Below are 7,439 nucleotides of genomic sequence, written 5' to 3' on the forward strand. Positions count from 1 at the left end.
TTTTGTTTTATTGCTCACCAGCCAACGATCTGAAATATCAGAGGTGCTTAAAACGTATGTTGGCATTTCCTTCCTGCACTGTAGTACAACTAATCATGACTTTTACCATAATTTGTTCACAAATCGTAATATTTGGAAAGTATTCAGCCGAATGAAAATGTCATTTCAGAAGCATGCACAATCAACAAGGCCTCAATGACTCTCACGACGCGGTTCACTTGTTTCTGTCACAAATACCGTAAAAACCCGCGGATAATACGAAGTTTTTTTTCTAATGTTACTATGTAAAATTTGTGCCTCGTATTATATGTGGATCCCAAAGTTTTCAGCCGAAAATTTGCACTTTCGGTTTCAGCGGAGGGTGCGCCATCTTGCGGTGGCGTTAGCTGGCTGCTGCTTCTCTCAGCCGGCGCCATTTTGATTGTTTTGACAACGCGAAGGATCTCGGCACGTTCACCGCAAGTCTATCACGATGTCAGGTGCACGAAAACAGTGTTGGGCTGCAACTAAAGAAAAGTTATTTTATGTGCCGAGACCATCAGGAATTCCACCGCAGGACGGCAGTTCGGCGTCACCGAAGGCAGCATTCGTGGGTGGAGAAAGCAACTGGTGCTTGACTGGATAAAGTCTGTTTGGTGTCGGTGGCCTGGAGCACTGTTGGGGATTCCCGTCAGTGCTCGTGTTGGACGCCTTTCGCTGCCACCTGGCCGATTCCGTGAAGAAGTTGTTGCGCGAACTCCGCACCGAACTCATTGTCATGCCAGGAGGAATGACATCCCAGCTGCAACCGCTAGACGTTTGCATCAACAAGCCTTTCAAAGACAGCATCAGGTCCTGCTACCAAGAGTGGATGAGGTCAGGAGACCCGTAAGTGACAGCTACCAAATGGCTGACGCGGGTTTCTCCAGCGGTGCTTTGTGGCTGGATCGCGGATGCGTGGGCCAGCATCCAAGAAGAGCTCGTCAGTCGCTCTTTTAAGAAATGCGGCATCTCGAACGCCCTTGATGGCACTGAGGACCACTTTCTGTGGGAAGACATTTCCGACAAGGCGACTTCACGAGATAGCGGCAGCGAACCTGACGATGACTGGACGGACGTCGGGAGGCAGTGCCAGCGAAAACTGACAATGACTGAACGGTAACTGCAGTGCAAATAAATGTTTTCTGTGCTCTTTAACTCGCATTATATGCGGATGAAAAATTTTTTTTTCTGATTTTGCTGTCCCCGAATTACAACTCGTATTATACGCGGGTCCGTATTATACGCGGGTTTTTACGGTAACCCGAGTGCAGACACATTCCACCGAAGACGAAGGTAACATGACCTCTTGGGTGATGAATATTTAAAAAGCCTTACGAGTAAATTAGCTGCTGAGCACATGAAATTGTGGCATTAAAACAAAAGATCCCTCTGCGGCATCTTCCACTTGGAGGAGCGCTTGACCACAAACTTTGAGAAGCTGGAAAATGTTCCATGCGCCGCTCCAGCCAGCAGAAACGATGCAGAACACAAGTTGGTAGGCGGACCGTTGGCATCCTGCGATTGTGAAGATATTTCTGTTTAGTAGATGCTCTTCTTTTTGTACCACTGTTTATTTCACCTTTAACAAGCAGTTGAACTCCTTAACGTTTGCATAATAAAATGCTGCAATGTGGAACAGTTAGCAGGGTTACCTCAATTTTGCTTTTCTACGAATTAACACAATGTAAGTAATCTGCACACAACTACAATCAAAGTACAATTTTCACCTACTTCACTGCTAACATCAGCGTTTGACTGCTCAAGCACAAATACAGGTTAGACATGTGAGCAATCTGCTAAACTTATCCCCACAAACTGAACAATCAGGCATCATAAATCGGCAAGGAAGAAGGTGTCACCTTTAAAGGAGGTGTCACCTTCAGGAGGTGTCACCTTCAAAACATAAACAACACCTGGAAGCTTGAAGCATGAGATGGGGTCTTTCACGCTGACAATGCCAGAACATAGCTTGCTAGTGGGCACGTCAATGATGTGCACAATTTGTTTCTTGAAAATGCCCGCAAAAGCTTGATTGATGTGTACGACGAGAATTGCAGCACGTTTTGACACAGGCCTTGTAGACGCTTCTGCCTGCTAATGTCAATGCGGATTCCTGCTAGTCGCCCTCTTCGCTTCTTTCTGAATATAATGCTTTAGGCAGCCACAAGGACTGCATCAAAACGTGCAGCAATTACCTACGTCCCACACATCGGTGAAACTCTCGCACACATTTTCAAGAAACGCAGTGCATACATCGTACATGTGCCCACTAGCAAGCTATGTTCTGACATTGTCAGCGTGAAAGACCCCCTCTCACGCTCCAAGCTTCCGGGTATTGTTTATTAGATTCCATGCGCTGAATGAAAATCAGTGTACATTGGCGAAACGGGCAATCTGCACCGAATATTAATGCAGCACTGGAACGAAGTGAACAAGGGCCATGCAAAAACAAGTCCACTGGCAGAGCACCGTGAGAGGACGGGACACGTGGTCGACTGGAACAAGACAAAATTACTGACAACTGAGTGCAATCTATCTTCTCGATTACTGTTCGAGTCCCTCATCGTTCAGACGACGCCCAACATTATCAACATAATGGATGGCAATCTGCACCATATCTATGCAAACTCATTGCGCCGCGTAATGCCCAATATATAGCTTCGTTTTCCACGACACATGCTCACCGTGAAGAAGCAACAAACCGTTAAATGGCTTTCTTGACTTGGGCAGTGACCTACGTTTCATCACTGCAATAATGCTTTTACCTGCCTACACGGCATTACGTCAAACACTGGACTACACCACATGGGCCATTGCCGTTCTTAGCCTGCACCAGAGTATATAACCTTTCACTACTGCTATGAGATAGACCCATAAACGCACTTCAATATGGCCTTTATATTTAGCTCTTGGAAGCATTATGTATAATTTTACCTTTAAGTTGCACCTGCTACAGCAGCTGGTAATATACCAAAAACATGAAAAAAACGGTGGTTTAACACGCCAAAGCTACAGTTGGGATATGGGGAGCACTGTAGGGGAAGGCTTCACATTAATTTTGACCACCTCGGTATTTTTGTGCGCATCGAAATCTCAAAACACGGGCGTCTTTACGTGTTGCCTCCATCTGAAAAGCGGCCACACCAAGCAGTATCTAACTGACATTCGCCTCCACAGCACACCACCCTAGCCACTGCAGTGGGTTAAACATATGAAATAAAGCGAGTTTTGGAGTGCAAATGAAAATATTAATCACACGTCTTATTTTCCCAATCGATGTACCTTTTGAAATCCACCATGCAATCCCCCCTCCTCTACCGGCCTACCAAAACACCTTTGTCTCAAGAGGTAATCAGGCTGTTGTTAATGAAGTAAGTATTTACAATTCGAGACTTGCCACCGTTAAAGTCATGCACTTTGTTTTAGAGATAAGCGACATTAGCCATTTGCAGCACCAGGAGTTAATTGTGTTAAGAACAGATTGAAAGCATTGACGGTAGTAGTTGAAAGAAATTGTGTGATAAATTACAACATCATCTGCAAATAGACCTACATGGGAGGATATGCAACATGGAAGATAGACCAAGCAACCTGCCTGGGGGGACAACGAAGTGGCACGAACAAAACAAGTATATAATTATTAGAAGTAAACTGCATTTGAGAAGAACCAAAATCTTTCGCTCAAGTGAGGACATTAGGGTGAAGTTTGAGAAGTAGTCTGTGGTGTGCAATGCGATTGAATGCTTTAGAAAAATGGAGAAAAACTACCGCAGTTTGTAAGCCTGCGTCAATGGATCAATGTAGATCGTGAAGAAATCCTGAAAGTTGTGTTTCTCAAGTAACCCTTGTGAAAACCGTGGTGATACTCGAATGTGATATTGTGATTTTATAAATAATTAGCGACCTGAGAGTGGATGAAATGTTTCCCGACCTTGCATATGGTGCTTGTTAGGGAAATTTAATGGTGAAGTACCGTCTCCTGATTTAAAGATTGGTGCTACCTCGACTATCTTCCAACCATTGAGAATAGTGCATGTCATGAGAGACTGCGAGAAAAGCGCTGTCAGAATTCTACAGACTGCGGGTTGTACTTTTCGGTATAATATGATTAATACCAGTATGATCTGAAGTAGACAAGTTTGTATTGCAAGTTTAAAACCATATCGAAAGATCCTAAATGTTTGCTTGGCTTGATTACATACGAATACTTGCGTAAAAGTCAGTTCAATTTCTCTTCTTGCCCTTTAGTCGTCGGCCCCAGATTCTCTTCAATATCTCTGCTAAGCAATGACACGCTCCATACGCACAGCACTGCTTCATGAAAATGTTTCAAATAATCAGAGGCCACAGCACTGCTAACAGGTATACATCATGGCAGGTTCCACAACATGCAATAACTAACCTGAAAGTACATAATCAGTGGGTGCACCGATATGGCAGCAGTGCCTGGACCGATGTGTCGAGCAAATGCGCTGACTTCTAAATGGGTGGTCCAAGCGGCCAGATGATGGATGAATGACCATTCCTGGCGGCAAAGCGTACGGAGCACCAACGAAAGGCCAGGCAGTACTTGGGTACAGCAAGTGCAGTGTCGGTTGGCCAAGTTAGGCCCTGGCAAAGCCTTTGAAACTGGACTGGAAGGCAGCTGACCCAGGACAGCCAGCAGCAGCACCTGCATATTCTGTGAGTGTGCTGACACTTGTTGAAATACAAGAAGAGCACACACAAAGCACGAATGTTTACATCAAGTAGATTTTTAATCGCTTAAAGACAGTAACCTCCAAGGCACTAATAAGAAGATTCCCGGAACACCCCAAGTAAAATTTAGGTCACAGTAAGAATGTATTTATTAGACCCGCAGGTACTGTGAGTGGGGTATGCATGATATATGCAAAGCTAGCTACTGAGCTAATTTGCATGGAACGCATGCTAGCAGCTCATCTGTATCCCTTGCTTTCAATCGGAACTGGTGTGTGATAGTTAAGGCTCCTCCATTTCAATGTCTGACTTGTATCTGCACGTTCAATTCTCCAATATAAATCAAGTTGAGTGAGTGCCTACAGCTTTCTTGCTAGTCTCTGTATGGCCTGCGGTTTTGCGAAAATGAGAACTTGCGAATTCGCTCAATTTTCTGCACTAATTTAAACAATACATATGCCACTGATATCAAGCCCCAGACTTCCCAAGAGTTACTCTGACGGAATCGGCAGGCGCCTCGTAGGCGTTGTGAAATCTCCCCCACTACCCCGAGACTATGCTAACTCCCTGCGAGGCCACATGCGCGCATTTCACCTTCAATTTGCCCGTATGTGAATTCTATACCTCTATGAACTCTCAGACGGGCGTCGTCATATTCGTGTCAGACTCGTGAAGCTCGGCAACGTAAATTACCTTAATCGCTCGCTGGCGCGCGGCCCGAACTCTCTCACCGTTTCCTGCCCTAGCATACTATTTTCTCCCCCTTGCACTTTGTAAATTCTCATCTGTTTAACGCGGCCCGAACTCTCTCACCGTTTCCGGCCCTTGCACACTATTTTCTCCACCTTGCACTTTGTAAATTCTCATCTGTTTAACTACACCTCGTGCGCCCTCATCTCTTGCCTGCTTTTCTTCCAGCACAACTCCGTCAGCACCCGGTCGACGCGTACGCTGTCGGGGCGCGTTGGCGAGCGAGTACGGCAATTTCACGACGCTGTTGTCGAGCTTCACGAGAACAGCACACGTATCGCGGCCCGAAGACCGCGAGGCGTACGGTCGCCGGTCTCGCGAGCGCAATAGCTCCGAAGCGCACTGCACGGAATTCGTGTAAAGGGGGGGGGGGGAGAGATTTCACAACACCTACGAGACGCCAGCCATGAAATGAAGTGTACGCTTTTTCACATGCACTTCCAGGGAACCTCCTGTTCATGTTATTTCTTGGTATACCGCGGGTATTCACGAGGGAGGACTAATCACAGCGTTGTGCCACTCACGCGAAATTGCGACTGCGATCTGAAACCGCAAAGGCACTGTTTGAGACACATAAACAAACGCCCCGGTGTTAAAGAGCCTTGCGTGATGTGAAATTATTAGCAGCCCTGTACCACAGCGCGAGCATCGTAGCCAAGGTCTAGCTTCAGCGTAAATTGATGCTGACTTCTGCGGAAACGGTGGACTGGGCGCCAAACAAGTGTACAAGTATACGCCAAACAAACAAGTATACAAGTAACTCACGTAGGCTCTCAGAGCAAACGAGATGGGGGTCTAGCGAATTACTGACCCATAAACACCAGAACTCGTTCCAACCAAATACAGAATAATAAAAAATGCGTACTTACCCGAGCAAAAACGATGTTTCCAACGTACAATTCTCCTTCACTGTCGTCTTCATCTCGCGGACACACGAACACGCTTTGTTCTGATGCAATGTCATCCACTTTTGACGCGCAGTATTTTATCCGGCGATGTTCGTTCTTCCGGGGTCCCCATGTTCAACACACGCGTAGGTTGGAAGGGTAGACATCACCCATAAAGCTTCTATAACTATGATTTAAGCTTGAAATAGATAAAACAGAATAAATCACGCCACCAACCACTCGGCACAAAACGCCATGAAAAAACACACAAAAAGTGAGAGATAGTTGCCAGACTTCAAATGCCAGACCTCTATGTTTGACGAAAATTGTGTTAGTACTGTAATGTTGGTAATTATCTTTCTGCTTTCAAAGTCTGAAATGTGTTTATAACTTAAATTTAAGGTTTTTAAACGCAAAAAGTGAATACACATAAAGTAATTGACATATATACTGATATTGTGAAGAGGTTTTGACGTTTGTTTTGGTTTTGTTTTCACGGCGGGCTTCTCAAGAGAGAACGTGCGAGAAAACGAGCTACTTTGGGTTTTGGAAGAGGGCGGTAAATGTCGGCGTGATAGAAAGCAAGGAACAGGCGCTTACCCCTGGTCGTAAAAAAATGAGCTAATGAAACCCTCACCTAAAAAAAAACCACGTTCGACGAGGAATCGAACCATTGACCTACAAAACAGTAAACGGACGCGTTAACAATTAGCTCTCTCGGCAGGCCGGGAGCGGGGCGCCAGAACAACTCTATACTTACGTAAGTTGTCAACGAATATTGTCGCTTGTGTCTAGTTTATGCTGCATGTTTGAAATTCTGGCTGTCCTAACGCTTGTTTCTCACGCACCGGTCTTGCAGACGAGGCCGCATTGCTAGCGCTGCAAGCGATTGAGCCAAAGCTCCAAAAGCTATCGCAGTCAACCCGACCTTTTCTGCGCAAGCCACGGTAGCCACGAAATATATGGAATGGGCCGATAGAATTATGGCGTTGATAACGCTTGTTTGACCGGCACCGTCTTGCAGACAAGCAACGTCGCTCTAATACTACTAGCGATGCCACTCCTGGCATGTCAGGCGCATCA

General features: G+C 45.7%; 1 long non-coding RNA gene across 1 annotated transcript; it reads right to left on the reverse strand.

The window, feature by feature from the left end:
- Positions 1-1,177: 1,177 nt before the first annotated feature.
- LOC144139496 (uncharacterized) lies at positions 1,178-6,602 on the reverse strand. The gene is made up of 3 exons (XR_013316231.1): positions 6,339-6,602; positions 4,424-4,693; positions 1,178-1,536 (listed from the first exon to the last, which is right to left on the reverse strand). It is a non-coding gene; the product is annotated as an uncharacterized LOC144139496 (long non-coding RNA).
- Between the last annotated feature and the right edge of the window lie 837 nt (positions 6,603-7,439).

Source organism: Haemaphysalis longicornis, unplaced genomic scaffold (assembly GCF_048455015.1).
Source record: "Haemaphysalis longicornis isolate Haplotype H1 unplaced genomic scaffold, Haemaphysalis longicornis Haplotype H1 scaffold_5, whole genome shotgun sequence".
Lineage (NCBI taxonomy): Eukaryota > Metazoa > Arthropoda > Arachnida > Ixodida > Ixodidae > Haemaphysalis > Haemaphysalis longicornis.